Raw genomic sequence first — 14,451 nt, forward strand, 5'->3', positions numbered from 1 at the left:
CACAATTTTTAACCGATCTTCATGAAACTTCACTGCATGGTGGAGTTTGTCATGAGGAAGAAGCCTATTGTTTTAGAGGTCAAAAGGTCAATATCGGCCAAAGGTCAACAACAAAGGTGCGATTTCTAAAATCCTCAATTTTCATCCGATTGACTTGAAATTTGAAGAGGATTTATATTTCAGGTCACTCAATTCAACTAGCCAATTATTTTGGAGGTCCTCATTGGCTAAAAGGACAACATAGGCCACATTTCTAAAATTGTCAATTTTCATCCGATTGACTTGAAATTTGAAGAGGATTTGCACATTTGGTCATTGAATTAAACCACCAATTATTCTTGAGGTCAAATTTGTTTTATGGATTTTGCAAGTATCGTGCTCTGCATGACGTTGTCTTCTTGTTACTTGTGAAATTGAAGATTTTTCAAGTATATTGGTCAGTTGATTTTGTTATTCTGTCTGTTTGTCTGTCAATCGCCTACAGGTCACAATTCCAAAACGATCATCATGAAACTTTACCAACTGAGAAGCTGATTGATTTTGAGGTCAATGGTCAAAGGTCAGCTTGAGGTCAAATTTCTGAAATCGTCAATTTTTATCCCATTGACCTGAAATTTGAACAGGATTTGTACATTGTCACTTAATTGGGAAACCAACTATTTTTGAGGTCAAAAGGTCAAACTTCTGAAATCATCAAATTTTATTTGAAAAATTGCCAATTTTCATCCCATTGACTTGAAGATTTAAACAGCGGCTTGCATTCGTACATTACTGACTTGGGAAACCAACGATTTTTGAGATAAAAGGTCAACTCAAGGTCAAACTTCTAAAATCATCAATTTTCAACTGAAGAATCGTCAATTTGCATCCTATTAACATGGATGTTGAGCAGGATTTGTATAGTCCATCACTGAATTGGGAAAGCAACTATTTTTGAGGTCAAAGGTTAACTCATGGTCAAACTTCTAAAATCATCAATTTCAATCTGAAAAATAATAAAAATTTATCCGATTGACCTGAGCGTCGATTAAGATTGGGAATTTTAATCTTAATGAAATGGACAATCTGATGTATCCATGGCAACCTTTGAAAGGGGGGGGTGGATTTTGCAAGTATCGTACTCTGCACGATGTCTTTTTCTTGTTTGTTTGTCTGTTTGTCTATCTGTGCGCAGGATATCTCAAATAGTTGTGGATGGATCCGGATGAAATTTGGTGGGCAGGTTGGGTGTGTGACGAGCGAACTGATTTTGGTGAAGATCCGGATCCGACGAATGGAATTTTTTCAGCGATTCTTCAGCATCGAGAGATATAGCACGATATCTCAAAAAGTTGTGGACGAATTTGGATGAAACTTGGTGGACACGTTTGTGTGACAGGGAAGAATTGATTCAATTTTGGTGAAGATCCCAATCCGGATCTGATAATTTTTAAAGTGATTCTTCACCATTGAGAGATAGGGCTAACTAATATGGAGCATGATATCTCAAAAAGTTGGGGATGGATTCGGATGAAACTTGGTGGACAGGTTGGGTGTGTGACCATGACAAATTTATTCCATTTTGGTGAAGATACGAATCTGGATCTGGATATGAGAATTATTTAATTGTTCAAGTGATTCTTCACCATTGATAGGTGGTGCCAAAAACGATATGTAGCATGACATTTCTAAAATGTATTGGGCCTGATACGTATTCATGGATCAGGCATTGCATGGTGGAGGCATGCGCTCTACCGAGTGCCCTTCTAGTTTAATTAGATTATTACCAGATATTATTTGAATTATCTATTTTATTCCCAGATATTATTTCATCAATAAATGAAAAATACCCTTTACAGCCAAATCACTTGTCTACTGTGTAGATGTCCAAATATCAGCTTCCTCGCTCAAAATGTGCTTGAGATATTGCCCTGATGAAAAAAAAAACATATATGGAATGATTATATCGATAATTAAGTAATTATTCAATTAATTGATTAATCTAAAAAATACCATTTTTGCCAAAGCACATATTCACTTTCATCCCCAAATTTCAGCTTCCTAGCTCAAAGGATGGCTGAGATATTGCCTTGCCAAACAAGAAAACAAATGGAGTAAAAACTGAGTACCCCCTTCCTTCGGTACCCTATTATGACATCATGCATCGCTTGGATATGGAATTGGGAAGGAGCGATGTACAATATTTTTGGACCATTTTATTTTTGAAGCCACCTGTGATATCATAAAAAATAGGTAGCTTTCAGGTAATACAACCATCAGATGTCATGTCTTATAAAATTGCTCAAATGAAAGTTATAACTCCAAACCTGTCATGATGGAGCTTATTGCTGACCACATAAGCTGAGCCACCTCTTTTGGTGCAGCTGTGGACCCATTATTCACCCATTGTGCTGACAATCTTATCTCTACGTCTAATGTTGAAATTTCCAGATGAGTCCTCTTGCAGCATTGCTTCACCATCTGTCAGATGCTCGGAGTTTCTTATTTCATGGTACTGGGTTTTGGATTTGTTGCTGTTTTACTGAAGACGTCATTATTCCTCTGAATATATGAACGTTGGATGGTGTCATAATCATCTTTTGCACCATCACTCTCATTCGTCACCCTCACCTTCCTATCCTTCAAATTCTTCATTGGGAGCAGGTGGTGTGCGAGTAAACATCTTCGCTATTTTTTTTCACGACACCGACCTTTTTTGGGGGCTTTTAAGGCAGTGCATTGTCTACTCTTATTGTTATACAAAGAGTGTGTGCACATCATAAAGCTTTGGACAGTGAATTTGAGGATGTAGTTGATAAATGGATGAATCATTTTCAGCCAGTTCTGATCTACACACCCTCAACTTGTTCATTTCTGCTATTCTCTCTCCGTTTTTTTTGTATGATTTTTTTTTCAGAACTACACAAACACACCTACTGATAATTATCTTGAGGGGTTGGGGGTGGATTTTGTTTGGGGTTGCTTAAAATCTCCACAGATTCTGACGTCGTAACACCCAAACTTTGAGGCCTCTTGGTGCAACTGTTTGGCTGTGAAAGAATTTGTACAAACCCACACACACACTTGAAAATGTTATAAAGTAAGGAAAACACAAGGAAATTAGACAGGTGAAGGCCATTCAGCCTATCATGCCTATGCCACATCAACAAAAGATCAAAATATGAAAATGCAAAATGTTTTTTTTTTGGAGTTTTTGTAGATATTTTTTTTCTCCAGGGGAGGGGACATGGGTTTGGGTAAAAAACACAACATCAACCACACAACACCTCTTGATGAGAGCCCCCACCCCCCACCAACAGCACTCAGTACACATGCACACAATCACCCATCAATGCTCAAGCTACCTAAAAGTCCTGTCAACATCCCTCTACTCCTCTATCTCCATAACTTCCAGGTACCTATCTAATTCTAATTTAAACTTATCTACTGTTTCTGCTGCTACTTTCTTTCCAGGGAGACCATTCCATACATTAACGACTCTCTGCGTAAAAGCCCCCTGCCTTGCTACCATCTTGACTCTCCTCTTCCTTGCTCTCTGGCTGTGGCCCCTGATCCTTTTTCTGTCTACTCTGTTGAATAATTCATCTGTCCTTATTTTATCGATACCTTTCATTATCTTAAACATCTCCATCATATCTCCTCATAACCACCTCCTTTCTAGTGTATAAAGCCCTGTCTCCTTCAGCTGCTCCTCATAGCTGAGTCTAGCTCGGAATCAATCTGCGCTGAACCCTTTCGATGGCATGTATGTCCATCCTGAGTTGTGGTGACCAAAACTGCACACAATATTATAGATGTGGCCCTCACTAAATTCCTTACAATGGTAATACCACCTGTTTTGATTTATTAACGACCCCCCCTCCGAATACAGCCTAAACCCCTATTTGCTGTACCTGGAGCTGCCTGGAATGCTGCCTGCTTACTTTCCCATGTTCTTCCCTATCCCCAACACCTTACACTTGCTCAGGTTAAATTCCATCTGCCAATCTTTTGCCCAATCTTTACAAGTATCAATACTTTCCTGAATCTGATCACCACCCCCTCTGCTATCAACCTTACCTCCAAGCTTTGTGTCATCTGCAAATTTAGAAAGCTTACTCTTTACCCCATTGTCCAAATCGTTGATGTAAATAATGAATAGTAATGGTCCGAGTACTGATCCCTGAGGTACCCCGCTACTTACATCCTCCCAGCAAAACATTCTCCCACTCACGGCCACTCTTTGCTTCCTATCACTAAGCCAGTTTGCAATCCAATTAGCTACCTGACCAGCCACTCCACAAGCCCTCACCTTGGCTAACAACCTCTGATGTGGTACCTTATCAAATGCCTTCTTAAAGTCTAGATATACTATGTCCACTGCCTTTCCCTCATGTACCCAATCAGACTCTGCTTCATAGAACTCCAAAAGATTTGTTAAACAGGAACTACCTTTGGTAAACCCATGCTGACTACTTTTAATTAGTTTGTATTTTTTTAAAAAAATCCTCAGCTGGTCCTTAATTAATGTCTCCAAAACCTTCCCCACAACTGAAGTCAAACTAACATGTCTATAGTTTCCCAATTCTTCTCTGGATCCTTTATTAAATAATGATGTTACATTTGTTTCTCTCCAATCCTCCGGTACCTGTCCTGACTCCAGGGAACTGTTGAAAATATCCGTTAACATCTCGCTTACCTGCTCAGCCACCTCCCTCAATGCTCTCGGTTACACATTATCTGGACTCGGAGCCTTATTAGGCCGTGGGCAGTTCCTATGAAAAGGCCCTAAAAACACTTTTCGTTTCGAGGAAGGGGTGAGAGGTGAACTTTGGGCTGCTTGTAGACACGTGTATGGTGGACATCAGGACAAAAGTTCTCCACGAGATCTTAGCCCAATAAGGCACAGTGAGCTGTCGAAGTTGGTCGCCAGGGAGCGAAAAGTGTCATTTTGGCGTTTTTCCCCATTTTGCCGATCGTATATCTCGGCGAATATACATATCCCAAGCCTCAACTCTACGGGGGCGTCAGACACAACAACATAGCTCACGAATCAGAAGTATCAACCATGTAAACACTTTATTGTCAAGATAATGAAAACTGCAACAAGGTGCATCATTCAGAAAAATAGCGATTTTTGAGGAATTCCTTCATTTTTACGAGCCTGTATCTACCTCCAATACCGACCGAGATGTCTGAAATGACTGAAGACCACAGAACGTACTACTATCTTCCACTTTAGGAAATATCGTGGTCCTGGGGTGGCCAATGTGGAAAATATAAACAATACAAATCGTTACTTTAGCCTGAGCGCGATCAAATCTTTTTATTATCACTAATTATCTCGATATTGACAAGGCTTCATCTTCCACATCGACTGACCTAGAGATTTGAAACTGCGCGTACGGATACAACCACCTGCTTACTTAACATTAATGGATTATCACCATCATACTCTGACAGTAATTAGGCACTTCGTCATTAAAAGACGGATAACATTCTCATCTTGTACACTTTCTGTGCAAACAGAAATGGAAATGTGAACAGCGAAGCTGTTAACTAACCTACACCACATTCTGCTAAGGGAAGACTACACAGAATCATCTTCACAAAATTACTAATTCATTCTTAATTATCTTCCTATGACTAATTAAGCCTTGTATCACAATCTGTCAATCTCACTGAAACACGAATGGAAATTCACACATCGGTGGGAAACCAAATCAAAAATTATCAATATCTCGCAATGGCAAGGTGGAACCTTATTGGTCCTCGGGATTTGTTTACTGAGCCTTAAGTGAATGGATAATGAACCTAATAAAATGAACCTTATTTGTCATAGAGACAATAGCTGCTACATCAAGGCAATGCGTTACTGAAATGCCATGCCACGACTAGATGATTACTGGAAGGACCAGGAAGATGGATGTCGACGAAAAGCTGTGGTATGTGGCATTAGTTATACTGAATCCGTGCATTAGTTATTTTCATCTAACCGCCATCAGCATCATCATCGGTGTCGTCATCATCCTGTTCATTCCCCCCTTCGAATAATTCTTCGGTCGGTGTTTTCGAACTATTCTCACAATTCCGACACTTGCATATATCTGTGCAGGACAAGGTAGAGGAGTGACACGAACACTGTCCTGTTTTGCAGTTTGACATTTTACAGGCACAGTTGACCACCTGCAAGATCATTTGTGGGGCAGGATCTTGTGTCATCCACAGAAATGACAATTCGTCCCCTGTCATTCGCCAGCCATGGCCAACTGGAGTAGGAGCATTGATCAAGGGGGATAGCACCTGTCTCAGCAATGCCAACCCTCCCGATTTCATCGGGAGGCTTCCGAAAATTCACCCAAACTCCCGCCCTTACGATCACTATCCTTATCCTCCCGAAATTTTGATATTTTTGCACTGTTCACTAATCAGAATGTACTAGTATGAGAATTGAATGAAAAGCATCGTCTGCTGCGTATAGCATGTGGTAACTCCATAACGTTCGCTGCTACCAAATTGTACGTAAAAAATTGCAAATTCAAATGAGGAGCAGCGAAACATTGGGTCTGGATCTCGCTTATGCGATCATGCACTGAGATTTAGTGCATGCGGTATGTGTGCAATACAGTGCATGCGGTATGTATGCACAGTGTATATGCATGCGATACGCTCACTGCATGCAGCTGGGCCCCGTACCAGCCCGGCGGTCGCGACCACCGTGCGGTGTTTAACAGCCGCTAGAGTTCTACGAGTCGCGCTGCAGCTGTGGAACATCGACTTCAAAGTTACCGATGCTTCAAGCCCTCAATGTTGATTACGAAATGGCAGAAAAGAAGCTTACGAAGACCAAGAAATGGTCTCAGAAGTACAAGACCGAATACAGTCTCCAATACCCGTGTATTCGAAAGTCTGAAAGAGGAATTCATCATGCGTATTGTACAGTATGCAGCGTTGATATTTCAGTTGAGCACGGAGGTCGCGATGATATTCGGAAGCACGTTGGAAGCAAACGGCACACAGACATTGCAAAGGAGAGATCTTCGAGCACGAGTACCGGTACACTTCTGAATTATTTCACCAAACAAGGGACAAGCGAGGAAGAGGATGTTACCCGAGCGGAACTTCTCTTTAGTGGATTTATTGTGGAACATAACTTGCCCATATCAGTCTCAGATCATGCTGAACCTCTATTTCAAAAGATGTTTCCAGATTCAAAAGTTGCTTCAAAGTATGGATATGCAAGAACAAAAACTTGCAAGATGTGCAAGATGTGCAAGAACAAAAAAAAAAAAAATAAAAAAAAACAAGAACAAAAATCAAGAAAAAAAAAAGAAAAAAAAAGAACAAGAACAAAGAAGAAAAAAAGAACACTGGTCAACAATTTTTTACTTTCTGAATGTTGTCTAGATTTCTACAAGTGAATTAGGGTATTCTGGCACTGCTGAATCAGGAAATGGCATCCGTTTCTCTCCATCAGGTCAGGTTTTTGTGCTAAGTTGATTTGAAAAAATCAGATCTTGTGACAAAATCAATTACATTTTTGTGGCATTATCAGCTGATTTTTGTCAACACATATCATCCTAAACATGTTTTAAAAAAAAAAAAAATGTTTTGCCAACAACATTTATTGATTACATGATAGAAACATCGATTACTGTCATCTGAATGGTGGGCATTGATAAAGGTAAGTACAATTAAATTGCATGTTGCGTCACCACTGTTCAAACTTCAGGGCTTGAACTTCCGTTTCTTCGAACTCCTGGAATGTTCAGCGGCAGGGAGGTCTCTCTTCAGATTCCAACAGTAGTCAGCCATCATGACTGCGTCCCAGCGACCCTGATACCTGGTCTCCATCTCCTTCATGTCCTGATGGAATCTCTCCCCCTGCTCGTCACTCATTGAACCCAGGTTCTCAGGAAACCGGTTCATATGTGAAAATAGGTAGTGCATCTTGATGCTCATGTTGCAGCCCAGGTTTCTGAAAGCAGTCAGCATGTTGTTGACAAGTTCTGCGTAGTTTCTGGCCTTATTGTTGCCAAGAAAGTTCTTCACTACCAAAACAAATGTCTTCCACGCTTCCAGTTCCACTTCGTTCATTGAGTTTTTGAACTCTGGATCTCTGATGAGCTGACGGATCTGAGAACCATCAAAGATGCCAACTTTCAACTTCTCCATGGTCAATCCTGGAAAAGCCTGGCACAAGTAAGTGAAGCAGTCACCATCTTTGTCCAGAGCCTTGGTGAACTGCTTGATTAAGCCGAGCTTGATGTGCAGCGGTGGGAAGAGTATTCTGTCTCTGTCCACCAGAGGGTCGTTGATGACGTTCCTTTCTTTGCATGGCACCAATTCTTCCCGCACAGGCCAGTCCTTCTTCGTGTAATGCTGAGCACGGTCCCTACTATCCCACATGCACAGAAAACATGGGTACTTGGTGAAGCCAGACTGTTGTCCCAACAAAAAGTTCACCATCTTCAGGTCAACACAAATAAACCACTTATGCTGATCATAACCAATTTTCTCCAGCACGTACTTCACCGCTTCATACTTCTCCTTCAGTGTAGTCGAGTGAGCGATGGGTACAGAGGCAAACTGGTTGCCGTTGTGTAGCAGAACACATTTCAGTGATCGCTTGCTGCTGTCAATGAACAGTCTCCAATCTTTGGGTTCGTGCTGTGGCACTCCAAGCTTGAGCAGAAGCGCATGTGATAAATTGGCGCATGTAGGTATTGTACATTCTTCAGAGTTCGTTATTTCAAGAAATACAACTTTTTTGTATCACATTATTACAAAATCTGCCCCATTAACTTTAGTTTTGATCCACGAACTTTATGCTTTGCCTCACCAATTTTTGGAAGATTTTGAGGTTTTATGACTTCAAACTGATCCCTTTTCGACATAATCACCCAGAACTATCGTACCTGAATACTTCTTGTCATTAAAATAATTATTTCCAATCAAAACAATTATTTGACATGACATTTTACCCCCACCAACTTCTTCTAAAATGCTCCACACATGCGTACATGTGAACAAAAATGTAAAAATCGACATGTGGCCATATCTCAAAAACTTGACCTGATTGAACAAAACTAATGTGAGTTTTGGATTCAGCGCATCAGATTCGTCCTAAATCAGCTTAAAAAATGCAGACAACAAATTTGTTGTTGACCAGTGTAATTGGTGAGTTGTCAAATGTTACTGCTTCATCTATTGCCGATATTGCTAGACTAGCTCCATTTAGCCTAGCTACAGACGGTAGCAATGACAGTGGTGATGCCCAGCTATATCTTGTCCTGATTTCGTACTATGACAACAGTGCTGGGATTGTGAAGCAAGGTTTGCTAAGTTTGCCTGCGTGCAAACAAGATTCCACTGGAGAAAACATTTTCAAACTGCTTGATCATGAGTTCAGTGACAGGAAAATTCCGTGGGGAAATTGTGTTTCCTTTTGTGCTGATAATGCCTCTGTCATGGTGGGCAAGCACAAAGGAGTCGCTGCTTATATCCACAAACAAAATCCAGAGTGCTACATCATGGGATGCCCTTGCCATATGATGCACAATACGGCCAAGAAGGCGGCTCAGGCCTTACCCATTGAATTAGATGACTTTCTCATCGATATTTACTACTACTTGGACAAAAGTAGTAAACGCGTCAAAGGAGTGAAAGCACTGCAAGAACTCTGTGATGCCCCGACACACAAGATTCTGAAGCATGTCGCAACAAGGTGGCTGTCCCTTGGTCAGTGCCTAGACAGGCTGATTGAACAGTGGGAGCCACTTCGCCTCTTCTTCAAAGAAGAAGTACGAAGAAAAATGCAACCAACTGTAGCCAAGACTCTAACAACGAGCAAGAAGGACGGCACTGTATCTACTGCCAGTACTGGCACTGCAGGATCAAGCACTAGTGGAGCAGCATTCACCACTACCACTGCAGTATCTGCTGTGAAGAAGACAGCAGGGACAGCACCAAAACCAATGCTGAGAGCAGGTAGCATCACCGGCCCTTCATCACGTTCATCTACAAAGCAGATCCCTTCAGAGTCGAGAAAGACTGTGATAGTCCCATCTACAGGCAAAGAAGGACCCAAGTTAAGTTCTGCTTTTGCCAAATCACTTGATAGAAGCTCAGCAAAACCTTCGAATCAGAGGTCTTCTTCCTTGGCTGCACCTACCTCAAGCTCTCTCCTCAAACGTAAAATTGGATCTGGTACTACGAGTCTGACCTCTTCTGCTGGCAGTAAACGCAAGTGTGATCACCCTGCGGCTAAGTGTACTACGAGTTCTACAACTAAAAGCGCATCTTCCTCAAACACTGTGCAGGAATCTAGAGAAAAACGTGTCAACAGGATGTTCTTGTCTCCACAAACAAAACTCTATTGTTTCTTCCTTCGATATGCTAACAAGCTTTTTGAGAAGGGGAATCTTCTGCTCTAAAGAGACGAACCCTGTATTCATCTCCTGCACGGAGAATTGAATGGTCTTCTGAAAGATATCTTCGTACGGTTTTTGAAACCATCGGTGTCATCGGTTGCTCTGGTAAATGTACCCTTCTCTGACAGAAATCATCAGAAGAATGATGAGGACCTCATGATTGGGAACGATGCCAAACTGTATATAAGGGAACAAAGGAGTCTCAAGAAATCCACCTTCACTCTGAGTGAGTCAGACATCCAAGGTTTCTTCAGTGCAGTTCGCTCATATTATGTGAAAGCCTGCAATTACATCTTCAAAACCTGGCCGCTAGATGATGAATTAGCCAAGCATGCTCAGGTGCTGGATGTTAAGCTACACCAAGAAGTGGGGTTTGACTGTGTGGAGTTTTTCATCAAGAAATTCCCCTGTCTGTTCAGTGGCGGTGATAGTGACATAGACAGTCTTGAGAGTGAATTCGCTCACTACCAGGCAGACGCCTCCATAGCTACAATTGCTACTGAGACAGTGAGAGTGGATGAGCAGTGGCATCGGATTTCACAGCTCACAGATCCCTGCACTGGTGCCAAGAAGTATCCTAATTTGAGCAAAGTGATGAAGGGAATCTTGGTCATTCCTCATTCGAACGCATCATGTGAGCGGGTACTCAGTCTTGTATGGAAGAATCATACTGAATTTCGTCCCAATTTGAGTGTCAAAATCCTGGAAGCTCTCTTAATTGAAAAACTAGCTCGTAGCACCCCTTGCTACCAGAGAGAATACAGCAAAGACATAATCAGAAGGGCTAAAAGAGCCACACAGCTGTCACTCAGCAAAGCTGCCATGGAAAAAGCAAGCAGCAGTAGTACCAGCCAGTAAGGTAAGAAAAATATTGCTTCTTTTGTGCTTTTTGTTAATCTTTGATTGTCCCCTAACTTACTAATATTAACATACATGTAACATTAAAAAGTGCACAATTTTCCCCTTCTTTTGTTCAAAAAGTGGGAATTCTTAACATGTTAAATGCTCCAAAATAGGGCTCAGAGGGCACTAGAGAGCGTCTAGAACCCCAGAGCTTCCAGGGCCCTAAGGCGGGCCCTGGACCCCGCCGCAAGGGTCGAGCGCTCCGCGCTCGAGATGTGCGCTTCGCGCACATTATTTGGTGTCGGTTGAAAATCCTCCCTAATTCTGATTTCCAAAAGTTGGCATCTCTGCTGTCTATGTATGGCGGCTTGATAGTTAGCACGCAGAATATGTTGGTGTAGGGTGTCATTTGTAGGTGGCATAGACTGTTCTCCTGGTGACAAAGCCAAACAAAATACTCCGTATCTTGCGTCATTCACATCCACTGCTGACTCTTGACCGTAAATAGCACAAACGAACCTCTCCAATGAAGTCACGGTTTCTGTTGCTATCTCGAAACCGGACCCCAGCTTCGCACAGCCTCGCACGAAAGTCTCGTTTTTGGACATGGTTGAAAAGGTGTTCTTTTTTCCTTTACCATAAAAACAACTTGTCGAGTCGCATCCGGTCAGGATGTGAAATCCAATGAGAGCCTGAGACAATTCCTCCCCCAAGTTACTTCTGATGCGTCCGATGTCAATCACACTGTGTCGGAATGTATCTTCAAGTTTTGTCAGTCTGAATACTTCTTCATTGTTGATGATTCTTGTCTGTATCACATCTTGGCACAACATTCTGTAAGCTTCTTCATATAAGGTGCTGTGAGAAAAGTAAAAGTGATTCATCCGTCAGTTTGAATAAATAAGGTCCCACAGGAAGAAATGAGAAGGAATTATTTCGCACAACTGATGTGATATGTAGTCAGACCTTTCACTTGGAGATGTACCGACTGCCGGCCGTCTGTCCTTGCTGAGAAATCTTGTGTATTGTACAAAACATAATTTATGGTAACTGACTTCTGCAGCAACACAATCAGATCTCCTAGTGTGGACCAATACACTTTCATCTTTTTTTCAGCTTGGCAGCTTCAATCAGACGTCCTGAAATATAATTTGAGGACTTAAGATGTGGGAAGAATATTGATTATTCTTTAACAAAGCCAGAATGGCAAATCAAAATGATCAAATTTGATTCAGCTCATAACAAATAGCTCGGTACGTACCTGCTGTGAACGTTTTAGCTTTAACTAGTTTATCACGCTTTGGCCCGTGGACTCGGTTAAGATAACGTGACTCTTTCTTGCAAACGATGCTAATATGTGGGAGGATGTGGCCTTGTGAAGAGATTGGCAATGCCGATCTTGATCGCAGACTCTTCTTTGGTGATGACAGCACACCAGGCTTTTGAACAGAAGCATCTACTGCAGATACTTCAGTAGCTCCCTCAAAAGCGTGCAAGCATCGTTTCTTACTCGCAAGCCGTCTCTTTTTATCGGTGAACCATCCGTAGCACGTCGGATGGAAACCAGAACTCGGTGGAATGTTGGTGAAGCCAATGCCAGCATGGCTGTGATAACGTGACCGGGCGATGCCACCCCTTTCCCCGGGTAAATCTAGCCATTCTCCGAAGCACTCACGATATTTACCCCATCTAACCTCAGTAAATGGACATACATTGTGTTCTTGTACCGATGACGGATGTAAAACACACCATGAAGGCGACTTCTCCTGGGATTTTGCTCGGGACATCACTAAGTTAAGGCCGACGTGGAAGCTGCCATGACAGTACAAGTAGTACCCATGTTTACAAAAATACGGCTGCTGATTGGTTGCAGCTGATATTGCTACGCCAGCTGGCCGACTTCTCGGCCAACGTACGCAGTTAATCGCCGATTACACTTTGAAAAATAGTGCGTGTAACTTCTAATTAATGCTCAGACTTGGGCGTTGTTCACATGGAGAACTTTTTACACGTTACAGCAAATATCATTTAGACCATATTGTGAGTGAAAATAAGTCGCATCCTTTTCACGGAACGAAACGGAAAGATAGTGGCGGACAGCCCACGTCCTATATCTACTCTTAGATTACCTAGCTGTTCCTTTACTTCCTCCACTCCAACCTGGATTTTCTGTAAAAGCCCTTCCTCACCACCGTGATAGATACTCCCACCTATTGACAATTCTCCTGACTGTTCTTGTGTAAAAGTTGAAGAAAAATACCTGTTTAATATGCCTGCCATCTTGCTTTCATCAATAACCACTCTCCCGGTGCTATTCCTCATGGGCCCACACTGGTCCTAACCTGTTATTTTCCCCTGATATACTTAAAGAAAGCCTTGCTATTATGTTAAATATTCTTATCCATGTCCTTCTCGTACTCTGTTTTGGCTTGTCGAGCTATTTTCTTAACTTGCCTCTGTTTACTCCGATAGTGATATAAATTTAACTGCAGTCCTGTTATTTTATACCTAATAAATGTCTTCTGTTTCTCCTTAATAGCGTTCCTTATCTCACTGCTCAACCACCCTGGTCTCTTTCTGCTTCTAGTTTCTGAAGTACCGTATGCACAACTTAAGATGATGATAAAATGTGAGTGCTCGTAATAAGAAAACATCACAGAATTTTGTTGGCATGTTTGTGCAGGTGTGTTGTGTCAATTGCACTTTGGATGTTATGTCAGTTGCAAAGTCAAATCTTGCCCCCATCAACCTTGGTGATGCACTTGATTATTTCTTTGTGCATTTTATTATCCTGTGATCAGTCCTGCCAGGTTAAACAACTCTTAAATTCAAGGCACCATCTGGCCATCCCTGCTATTTTGGATTGTTACTTACTGATGTGCTCGTTTTAAATGTACTACTCATGTCCATGTTTCTTGTTTGGTTTTTATTAGATCCTCGTGGATGATCTCTAAGTCTTACTCACGTTGTTGTTCTTCATCTTCTTGTGGACTTTTTTGTTTCACAACCTACAGTTTTCATCAAAACTTCCTGAAACTTGGCGTATATATGTAAAAATACTCTGCGCAGACAGTAACCATCTCCGATTTTGAAAATTCATCCTAGAAAAAAACGTTATGACGTCAAAATATCTCCGCTAATGGAAATCGCCTAAAAAAATTATCTCCGAAACTAGGCAAGCTTTTTGAATTCTGTT

At 41.6% G+C, this 14,451-nt stretch overlaps 1 protein-coding gene across 6 annotated transcripts in view; it reads left to right on the top strand.

The window, feature by feature from the left end:
• DGCR2 (DiGeorge syndrome critical region gene 2) overlaps window positions 1–14,451 on the top strand; it is a 94,864-nt gene that overhangs the window by 19,834 nt on the left and 60,579 nt on the right. The gene's annotated exons all lie outside the window — the stretch shown is intronic.

Source organism: Eptatretus burgeri, chromosome 16 (genome assembly GCF_056783735.1).
Source record: "Eptatretus burgeri isolate ZD-2024b chromosome 16, Ebu_testis_v1, whole genome shotgun sequence".
Lineage (NCBI taxonomy): Eukaryota > Metazoa > Chordata > Myxini > Myxiniformes > Myxinidae > Eptatretus > Eptatretus burgeri.